Source organism: Otolemur garnettii, unplaced genomic scaffold (genome assembly GCF_000181295.1).
Source record: "Otolemur garnettii isolate 467f Iridium unplaced genomic scaffold, OtoGar3 scaffold00010, whole genome shotgun sequence".
Classification (NCBI taxonomy): domain Eukaryota; kingdom Metazoa; phylum Chordata; class Mammalia; order Primates; family Galagidae; genus Otolemur; species Otolemur garnettii.
In genome coordinates, this window is record NW_003852405.1 from 28,527,679 (window position 1) to 28,539,352 (window position 11,674).

The 11,674-nt window shown below is 44.3% G+C and overlaps 1 pseudogene; it reads right to left on the minus strand.

The window, feature by feature from the left end:
• Nucleotides 1–253: 253 nt before the first annotated feature.
• Nucleotides 254–578, minus strand: LOC111723302 (annotated as a pseudogene).
• Nucleotides 579–11,674: the final 11,096 nt, after the last annotated feature.

Consider the following 11,674-nt stretch of genomic DNA (forward strand, 5'->3'; position numbering starts at 1 on the left):
AAGGTGACCAGATTTTAACATTGGTAAAGCGGGACACCATTGACGGGGGCGGACTCTTTTTTTTTTTTTTTAACCAATCTTAGTTTATTTAAGCCATCTCCCGCCACAAGTAAAGGGAAGGAAGACTGGCAATCATATGATAAATGAAGGTGAGCTTAAGGTCCTGTACACTAACTCTGGTCCATGTGCAGCAGAATGGTCCAAACTGATGCCGTGGTCCCCAATGTCTGGGTAGTAGTCTAAGAGGTTCTCTTTATTCATCTTCACAACCAGTTGGAAGCGGATTCAAGTGAGGGTTGTGAAATAGTATGGTTACCACCTCCCCAGGGAAAGGGCTTGGTCCTGATGCGAAGATGGGAGTAAGGGATGAACTCAGGTCTCTCGTGTTCTCCGTGGCGGGATTTCAAGCAGACATTCAGCATACTCACTACCAGACCGGGAAGGGCTACGAAGAACGTGAGGGCCCTCCACATGCGAGCTGAGCCCTCCTCGCCGTGGACACCACTGGACGTGGGCCACCTCAGCCGTGGGCGCGACCGCCCCAACAGCCCAGAAAGTCTGAACACAGCCGCTGCCATTTTTGACCTGAACTGCCTCCAAAAATTGGGATTTCTTTAAAACGCCGCGGGACGCAGGACAAATTGTTAAAAAGCAGGAAGTCTGGTCACCTTAAGTTAAGCAGAAGTCCATCTCCCTCTGCGTGCTCTGTGGTCTCAAGCGCTGTGGGGCAGAATTAGAACTAAGAAGCTCACAGCCCTGAGATCCGGGCCAAGTTCAATTCACAGTCAGACACCCTCAGCACCTCTCCCTGTTTCTTCCTGGGCAACTTTCTCTCCCCGTTCTGCTCCCCTTTGTATAGCCTCTATTTGAGAAAAATGACACAAAAATTTTCAACCCAACATTTACAAGTGAATCTGTATAAATCCCACTTGCCTCTTTCCATTAAACAGAAAAATGCCTTTATGACACGGCTGGATGACAATGGTAAAACAAAGCGTCAACTGTGTCATTCCCGTTTGTATTATACTTGCGACTGGAATAATCAGTGCAGGAAAACCTAACCTCCCTACTTGTAAAGCTAATTTGCCTTTTCTATTTTTTTTTTTTTCTTTTGAGACAGAGTCTCACTTTGTCACCCTAGGTAGAGTGCAGTGGTGTCATGGTTCATACAACCTTAAACTCTGGGGCTCAAGCAATCCTCTTGCCTCAGCCTCGGGGGACCTGGGACTATAGGCCCTCCCACAACACCCGGCTATTTTTAGAGATGTGGGTCTCACTCTTGCTCAGGCTGGTCTCAAACTCCTGAGCTCAAGCAATCCACTGGCTTTAGCCTTCAGAGTGCTGAGACTACAGGCTTGAGCCACCTTCCCGGCCCTTAAAGACCCTATTTTCTGGTTTGTATTCGAGTTGAAGGAGACACCCCCAGGGAGTGTCTGTTGGGGGGGGGGGCGTTATGAAAGAGCCAGTTCCCATGTCTCAGATGTCCTCCCTCTATGTGAAAAAAGGCATCCCTTGTTTCCCAAAACCCAGGAGCAGAAAAAAGAGGAAAGAAGAGAGACAGAGAAAGGTCAGGCACCCCAATTTTTTCTGACAGAACTTAAGGTCCCAGGACCTTAAAAAGCCTAAAAATGGGTCTGGTGTTAGGCTTGAGATGAAAAGAAGATGAAACAATTTGGGTACCAGACTCCAGAAGGGAGCACAACTCCAGGCTAAAACACTCTAGTTAGGACATAAAGTGAGGACAGAAAGGCCCAGAACAGGTGAACAGCAAGATAAGGGTGGGGTTTGTTTGGAGCTATTCAGAGACCTTACTCACATTTGAATGGTAGTTGGGGTGAAATCCTCCAGGGCTCTCCAACAGACAGGCAGGTCCCAGAGTCCTGTCTGGGCACAACCACACTAGGTTCTGAGAAAACTGGGGTGACTGGAGAGACCAGCAGCCAGCTTCCAGTCAACCACCAGTCTGGGGTCTTCTGCACCATATGGAAGGTAGGAACAGTGGCATCCAGAGAGGCCACAGAGGAGATGTTCAGGCCAGGTTTATTGAAAGGGGAGGGTGACCCACCTGGGCCATGCAAAGATGGCATCTGTGCCTAGGGGCAGTTAGATACCTCTTCTATATGGGGCCTGACCAGTGGGTACATTCCACACATTGCCTGTCAGGTTCGGGTCTTTGAGAGTGAACTTCTGGGGTGTCAGCCAGATCCTTTGCGTCTTTGACTTTGGAGCAGAGGAGGAGGGGGGAGGGGGGAAGGGTTTGTGTGTGGCTGCAGTAGGCCCCCAACACTATGATCACACCATTGTACTGCAGCCTAGGTGACAAAGTGACACTCCCATCTCAAAAAAAAATAAATTTAAGAAAAATTGGTTCATCAGAACTATTTCAGATCACTAGCACCATTTAAATAATCGCTGCTTCCAGTCAATGAAAGCAAGGTCGAATTTTCAGTTCCTGAGAGGTCAGGCAGCATCTCTTTGTTCCTTGAGCAGCGTCTGACTCTTCTGAGAACATCCCATATGTATCACCACAACCAATTTCATTACCCTGATTTTGCTTCTTACTCCCTTTAAGGACCAGAAACAAGAGGGAATCAACCCACTCTTCACCACTGACCCACAATTTACTTTCACTTAGTTTTTGGCTCCAGTGTGGCTTTCTGGAACCCTCTGCCTCTCATCGCTCTCCTAGGAATACGTCTCTCCTTTACTCTCAGGTCCCTTAACTCTTTACCTGCTCCGCACCACTGTGATCACACTTCCCACACTGTATTATAATTATGGGGCTCTTCTCTAGATTATAAACTCCCTGTGCCCCACTTTGGTAAACCCAGTGCCTGGTACAAGGAAATTCCCAGTCAATGTTTTCTCAATGAATTGCCTGGCTTCCTCTCGATGGCCCTGGATTATGCTTTTTAATTTAGTTTCCAAGCATACTTCCTTCCCCCAAGGTTGGGGCCTTTTGCTCAAACATTGGCCTGGGCTTCCCTTAGCAGCCGCGCCAGCTACAGAGCCCTCTCATCAAGGTCATGACATTCTGCTCCTCCCTCCTGGCCACAACGAATCTTGTTCCACCAAGTAACCATTCTTCTATTCCAAGTGAGAAATAAAGTTGTCCCTGAGTATTCTTAGACACAAAGGGACAAAGATAAAATAGTGCCAATCTATTTCTCCTATCTGAAATACAATTCTAAGAAATGCTATCTGATAGGCCAATGACCACACATACAGCTGAGCACTTAACCGGGTAGCAGGCATCATTCTGGGCTCTACATGTTGCATCTCAATCCTGCCAGCACTGTGAGGAAGAGATTATTGTCTCCATCTTAAAGATGGGACAACTAAGCCGTAAAATTTATGTCACTAACTAAGATTGACATAGCTAAGTAAATATACTATTAATAGCAGGGCTGAGATTCACACCCAGATCTAACTCCAATGCCAATGTCAATGCTATTTCTACTATAAACCAAAGCCCTACTAAAGTGGTCCTGAAACTGGCCTCTACCAAGTGTAACTCCTGAACACACTGGAAACAATGAGAAACCCATCTTCAGAAAGGAAGACACCAAGACTAAGAAAGGTGTAAGGCTTGGAAAGTAAGAAAAAAAAAATCTTTTGGTTAGAAGAATTTGATGACAGTTAAGACAAACATACCATGTTTCTCAGAAAATAAGACACTGTCTTACATTTATTTTTTCTCAAGAAGACACACTAGGGCTTATTTTCAGGGGATGTCTTATTTTTATTACGTATAATACAACAATCTACATTTATTCAATAAAGAATATACAGTTAAGTCATATTCTTCTGGAACCTGACAGGGAGAGCCGACCTTGTTGGTGGGGCTGGCGCTAGTGATTCGTGAACTCCTTTCCCCTAGCCATTCGCCTGTGCACAATAGGATGTCTGTGACCCCCATTACCACACGTGCACATGCACCCACACCTGCATAAGTACCAACGGATCAGAGAAAGGAGCTGTGGCAGATAAAAGGTATCCCAGTCTTCCTTACCACTCTGCTCCAAAATGCATGGCGTGGCTAGGTAGATACTCTGCATAGCCACACTCATCACTAGGTCTTAATATGGGGGTAGGGCTTATATTTAACAAATGCATAGAAATCCTGCTAGGGCTTATTTTTTGGGTAGGTCTTATTTTCGGGGAAACACGGTAGCAAGGCAAACTGTTGTAGCTCTGGTTGAAAGATGGCTCAACTCTTTAATGAAGCTTGTAGTAAGATTCGAAATAATTTGGAAAATCAAACAGGCCTTCATAAGTAAAAATCCCCAATGTGTGTTTTTAAATACATACAACACCATTTGAACAGAGAAAGCTCCACAAAAAACAAGAGTTAATTATAAAATTGTAATCATGTTTCCCTCCCCACTTTTTCAAGCACACAAACTGTCTCATGAGTTGTTGTGAATATTAAACAACCCAGGCCAGAATGACAAGCTTGCAAATGACTGTGCAACACAGAATATTCTCCTCCAGTCAGGTAACTGGGCAAGGTTAACCAGGGAAAGCATTTTCACTTGCACATTATCATCAACTACTTACCTAGGAAAAGTATTTGACTATTTCCTTGTTTGAATGACAGATAATAGCACAAGCAAAATTTATATGAGGCCGGGGAATGATATTTGAAAAAGAGCCGGAGCTTTTATCCGTGTGCAAATCCATGCTCCTTCATCTAGATTCACATTACCTAAGGTTCGCCTCCTCTCCTCCAATTCCCCCACCCCAGCCACCTGCCTTGATTTATGCAGGGGTGTCCAACCTTGCTTTTTCTCTGCTGCACATTGGAAGAATAAGAGTTGTCTTAGACCACACACTAAATACACAAACAGGAATGAGAGCTGATTTGCAAAAAGGGAAAGGTCTATGCATACTTTTCATGACATCTGACACCACAGATATGAAAAAAAAGTCCTCACATTATCAGCATGTGACCCAAAGGCCACAGGTTGGATACCCCTGATTTATAGCAAGCCATTAACCATTAAAATAAAAAGTTCATTCACTCAGACATTCCACCAGCACTCACCATTCCATTCACCAAACATGCAATCAGTGTAACCTGGTTTCTTGTACCCTCGATGCATCCCCAACAATAAAATTTTTTTTTTAAATAATAAAATAAAAAAGAATTGGTAATTTCCTTTGAATACCCTCTGGGACCACATGATATAATCCCCAAGGTTGGGAAAAGAAGCTATCTAGGTATCAAAGACACTTTAGCTGACATGGGGCTCTCCTTACTGTGATCACAGATGAACTCAAAAATCAGACTGCACAAATCAGAATGGATACAGCAAGAATAAAACAAATAACTGGCTACTCAGGTTCACAGAGGAAGAAAGCAGCCTTAAGGTAGCAGTCAGGACAACCACTGCCACCTACTGGTCAGCCAAGGTAGAAACAAGAAAGAGCCTGGTGAATTCACTTCTACCATATTGGGAGAACTGGGGTTGAAAGAGGGTGAGAGATCTTCTAATCCGTGAAATAAACATTAGATCAACCTGAAGGAAACTTTCTGGAACATAGCTACTTCATTTGAAAAGATTAAACCAATGTGATTAGCTGTGTTTATCGAGAAAGTTGAAAAGGAGAGCCGCAAACACACTGCATAGAATTTAGAATGATCACTCTCTAAAATGCCACTGTCCTGTTTCAGTCTCCCTGAACCTCATTTAAATCGGAATTCAAGGTTTGGCATCCGTAGCTCAGTGAGTAGGGTGCTGGCCACCACATACACCAAAGCTGCAGGGTTCAAGCCTGGCCCAGGCCTACTAAACAACAATGACAACTGCAATCATTTAGAGCCAGGCATTGTGATGGCACCTGTAGTCCCAGCTCCTCGGGAGGCTGAGGCAAGAGAATCACTTAAGCCCAAGAGTTTCAGGTTGCTGTGAGCTGTGATGCCACAGTCCTCTACCAGGGATGATATAGTGAGCCTCTGTCTCAAAAAAAATAAAAAATGAAATAAATTGGAATTCAACAAAAATGTTTCTATTGCAAATGAATATTTGATTCTCCAGAAAGGAACATGATTGATTTCTTTTAATTTAATCAACACAGTTACAAATAGTCTTATTTTAATATTGAGGGAAATATTCCTTATTCATTATCTCACAAGTTAGTATGTTGAAATTGACTGGTTTTCTGTATAGGAAAGTGTTGGGTTGGAAATATATTAAGGGAGTTTGTAATCATCTCCATAAATTCAGCCCTTCAGCAAACAAATTAGAGTTTTAGTCTAGAAATGGGCCTTCTGAAGCAATGTAACTCTCCAATTCATTCCTCAGAACTTACATATCTCAGAGTTTTAAAAGTGGTTACTGAGGCAGGAGAATCGCTGGAGCCCAGGGGTTGGAGGTTGCTATGAGCTATGATGCCACGGCTCTCTACCCAGGGCAACAGCTTAAGGCTCTGTCTCAAAAAAAAAAAAAAGTGGTTACTAAGAAGATTCCACAGTCCATGAAACCTCAAATGCTAACGTCATTTTCTAACAGTAAATGGCACACAGGGCATTTGATAACAAGCTGTTACTTCCTTAAATTTTCTATTTCATACTATCAAGGAAAAGAGCCTAAAGGACACAGCAACTGCCCTTACTATTTCTCTGAAATATAAACTAAACAATGACTCCAGAAAGCAAAATACCCACAGGAGCTTTAAAGGATTCTAACACCAGCCCTTACCGTCCCTCTCCAAGAAATGGTCAGCACCTTTATAATCATAATCTTTTTTGTTTTCTCCTACTCATACTGGCAAGAATTTATTATTCCAGTGACCATAATGTTAAAATATTCCAGATTTAATAATTACTAATTTAATTTTTTTTACTAAAGAACCACTAAAATTCTTCACTGTGTGGTTTCTAACCTAAAATCCATCACTTAGCCATTTAAATCTACTTCTTCCTGGCCTGACCTCTATGAAGCTGTTCCCTTACTTAGGATGAAGAGACCAGTTAATTGAATCTGTAACCTTGCTCTCCCTCTCTAATCCCCTACACAACTTTCCTTGGTTGAGTGACTAGTACATTTTACATTGTTCTGGTAAAATATTAACAGAATCCTCCTTGGAGAGAGCACAGACCTTAAAACTGAGTTCAAATCTTGCCTTTGCTACTAACCAAACATGTGCCCTAGAGCAAGTGATTGAATTTCTCTGGGCCTGTTTCTTCATCTTTAGAAAAAGGAGCAATCATTACCTACCTCAAGAGGTTGCTAAAGATTAGGTGGGGTGATCCATTTCCTGTGACTAGGCACAAAGTAAACATTCAACAAGTATTTGAAGTTATTCTTCCATAATTTTGGAGGAGTCTTTAATGTATACCAGGCTCTATACTAAATGCTGGTGACACAATGGTTAGAAAAACAGGAACAATCCCATGCCAAGAAATATAGTTAAGTAGAAAATAATATAGACTAAAAGCACACAAATAAAGTGATCACTAGTAGCTGTGCGTCATAATGGAAACAAATGAGGGCAGAGCTGGAGAGTAAGGGGAGGGGAAAGGTCAGCAAGGCTTCTCCAGAGAAGTGGCATTTAAACTAATAACCATAATGGGGCCCAGTGGCAAGCACCTGTAGTCTGAGCTACTCAGAAGGGTGAGGCGGGAGGAAGGGTGAGGCGGGAGGATGGTTCAAGGCCTGCCTGGGCAGCATAGTGAGACTTTGTCTTTAAAACTAAACAGAATGATATAATAGCCAAAGGATGACAAGGACATGGCTGTGCAAATAGGAGGAAGGTTGCTGAAGGCAGAGAAAATAGAAAGCAATAAAAGTTCTGAGAAAGTGAAAGAAAGCATGAAATGAAAGAAAGTTGAAGGTAACCACAGCATGGAGCGAGGGGGGAATATGGCAATGTAAGGGCCAAAACTAACTTTATTTTAACTACTCCCTAAACTGCCCACACCCAGAGCTTCAGGCTGCACCTGCATCTCAGGGACGTTGTGTTTACTCCCTATGCTATACTTAGAGAAGCTGCATACCAGAGAAGTTGTGTAACCCCCCCTCCTTTACTTTGTCTTGGCTCCACTGTGCACACGTCCTGTAACTTGCCCCCTTGTACAGCATCTACCCAGACCAATCAGCTTAAGACAAATACTACCCCTCCCTTCTTTCTTTCTGTACCCCTTAAAACCCCCTTCCATTTTAGAATCGGGGCTCTTCTGCTCTCCTGCTGCGACGGGAAGAGTAGAAGGCCCTGACTCGAGTCTGATAATAAAACCGCCTCTTGCCTTTGCATCAGAGCAGTCTCAGAGTAATTTATGGGGGACCTTGTAACTAGGGCACAACAGCAATACAGGGGATGAGGCTGCAGAGGCCACTAAAAGAGCTTGAAGGGGAGTGATGTGATCCCAGTAATGTGTAGCAGGAAAGGTCATTCTCTCACGCCCCAACCAGGGGTCTCACTCTAGTTCAGGCAAGCCTCCCCAAGTACAGCTCCAAAGGGACCATACCACCAGGTGTCCAAGGGACCACCTCTCCTTTTGAAGGCTATGCACACAGCAGTGTCTGGGAGCGGGGTACCCACAGATATAAGCCAGGAAAGTTTGGGCTGATCAGGTGACAGACCTGCTGCATAATAACAGGCAAGGATGGTGACAAACAAATCCTCAAACATATTGATGACAGGAACAAAGAGGGGCTGGGAAATGCCAGTGCTGTGAATGTGCCCATCTCAGGTCAATCAATCACTCTCTGCAAGGGTGCTTGTGATGGGACTCAGGTACTTGTGATAGTTAATTTTATGACAATTTGACTGGGCTCAGGGATGCCCAGGTAGCTGAAAAACATTATTTCTGGGTGTGTCTAGGAGGGTGTTTCCAGAAGGATCAGCACAGGAACAGTAAACCAGATGGCCCTTCCCAGTGTGTTTGAGCATCATTCAACCCATCTAGGGCCTGAAAGGAATAAAAAAGAAACAGGAAAAGCAAATTCTCATTCTCTCTCCCTCTCCCTATCTTTCAGCTTCAGCTGGGACCCCCATCTTCTCCTGGCTTTGGACATTGGTGCTCCTGGTTCTCAGACTTTCAGACCCAGACCAGGACTTTCACCCTCACTCCACTCCACCTTCATCCTCAGGCCTTGAACTCAAGCTAAATTACGCCACCACCTTCCCTGGTTCTCCAGGCTGTGGATGGCAGATCATGGGATGTCTCTGCCTCTTAACCATGCTAGCTAATTCTCTAAGTCTCATGTTCATACATGTGTATCTCTACCCTATTGTTTCTGTTTCTCTGGAAACCTCTAACTGTGCTCAAATACTACCTGTGCTGTGGTCACTGTAGGTCTTACTAAGCAATCAGGAATCTTCTGAAGGTTTTTCTTTCTCTTGATCTGTATTTTTTTGTTTTTGTTTGTTTGTTTGTTGACACACAATCTCACTCCGTCACCCTAGGTAGAGTGCCATGATGTCCTAGCTCACAGAAACCTCAGACTCTTGGCCTAAAGCAATCCTCTTGCCTCAGCCTCCCAAGGCCTGTGCCACCACACCCAGCTAGTTGTCCTATTTTTAGTAGAGATGGGGTCTCACTTTTGCTCAGGCTAGTCTCAAACTCCTGAGCTCAAGCAATCCACCCTCCTGGGCCTCTCAGAGTGCTGGGATTACAGACACGAGCCACCACACCTGACCTGCTCCTATTACTCTAAACACTCCATCTAGCCCCAGTGTGCCTTCCTCTGCTTGAACATCTAATGCATATCTCAAACACACACGCACGCACCCTTCGTAATAGCCTTCAGTCCACACCTGTGTAATTCTTCCTTGTTCCTTTGCCATCCTGGCTCTCACAGTGGACTCTGTGGGCCCTTTAGTAGCAGAATTTGAATAATACAAAAACTAACGCTCCTTCCCGCAGAGACAGAAGGGCTTAATCTCCAACCCTTCCAGAAATGAAATGAGATATTTACATTTTTACTTAGGAAAAAGAAAAGCAGCACCCTCTTGTCCTACCACAGACATCCTGAGGGCTCTGGCATTACTGCGTACAGTCCAGGAGGTGGCAGGAGTGGGAGCCAAGGGGCAGCCCAGAGGAGACACAGGGTGTGGACTCAAAAGTGACAGTAAAAGTGGGGAAAACAGGGAGATATCCGGGAGACACTTGGGGAGATACGATGAAAAGGGCTTACAGATGAATCTGATGGGGCAGGTGAAGGAGCCGTGAGGGAAAGTGAGATGCCACTTCCTGCCAGAGAAATCCAGGAAAGCAAGACTTTTAAGAAAAATCTAAAGTTTCTCTCCGGACATGTTAAAGTTTTGGGACACCAAGTAGAGATGTCAAGGCAGAAGGTGAATATCTGAGTTTGGAGTCAGATGAGAGGTCTGACCTGGAGATCTAAGTTTGAGAGTCATGAAAGCGAAGATGTTTAAAGCCAAGGGAATGGATGGGTCACCAAGAAAATAAGGGTAGAATCGGGGGCAGGAACCCAGGTCTGAGACCTGAGGAATCCTGAGATGGAACAGAGAAGACAGAGCCAGTAAAGGAGGGAGTAAGAGGAGGGAAGGGCCTTGCGGGAGTGTGGGCATGGGGTACTACCTGCCCATCTCCCAGAGCTGAAGTGTCACAGGGCTCTCCCTCCAGCCCTTCAATTCACAGGATTTCCTCATTTTCCTCTCGTGCTACTGCAGAAGAGGTCATGTTTTCTTTTATGGGAAGAAAGTTTCTGGTTTATTTCATTTTTAAATTTCTGTTTACTTTTCACTGAAAAGCTATTAAAATTAGAGAAATCACTTTTCCAAGATTAAATTAATTTATCAGATCCATAATTTTTAAAAATCATAAACATTTTTCACCACATACTTTTAGATGATAAATAAGATAAAGAATAAATCCTATTCAGTACTCTACCCTTGCTGAGAGAAAATCTGTACAAGGAAAATTCGAGTAGCATTTTTACAAGCTTAGCTCTGCCGTAATCAAAACCACGGCACCCACTGAAGTTACTTTCATTGAGAGGACAGTGTTTTACCATGCACGTCAATTCCACTTTACTGAAAGCAGAAATGTTCTTTAGAAACCATAGTTTCAGAGGATCTCCATCTGCAAAACTAGAAAAGGATAAGATACCTAACAAGGGGAAATATATAGCTAACATTTACTTGTATCCTTCATAAGCATCAAACACTGCACGTACGGCTGGGTGCAGTGGCTCACGCCTGTAATCCCAGAGGCTAAATGTGGAAGGATCACTTGAACTTAGGAGTTGAAGACCAGCCTAAGAAAGAGTGATACCCCATCTCTGCTAAACCAGAAAAACTAGCTGGGAGTAGTGGCGCACACCTATAGTCCCAGCTACCTGGAAGGCTGAAGCAGGAGGATTGCTTGAGCACAGAAGTTTGAGATTACAGTGACCTATGATGATGCCACTGCACTCTAGCTAAGGTAATGGAAGGACATTCCGTCTCAAGAGGAAAAAAACACTGCATGTAAACTGAAGCAAACCATCACATGGGTCAACCCACAGTGTGTCAATCAAGAAGTCTATTTCAGGCTCGGGGCCTATAGCTCAACCGGCTAAGGCACCAGCCACATACACCTAAGGTGGCGGGTTCAAATCCCCAGCCCAGACCCACCAAACAACAATGACGGCTGCAACCAAAAAATAGCCGGGCGTTGTGGCGGGCGCCTGTGGTCTCAGCTACTTGGGAGGCTGAGGCA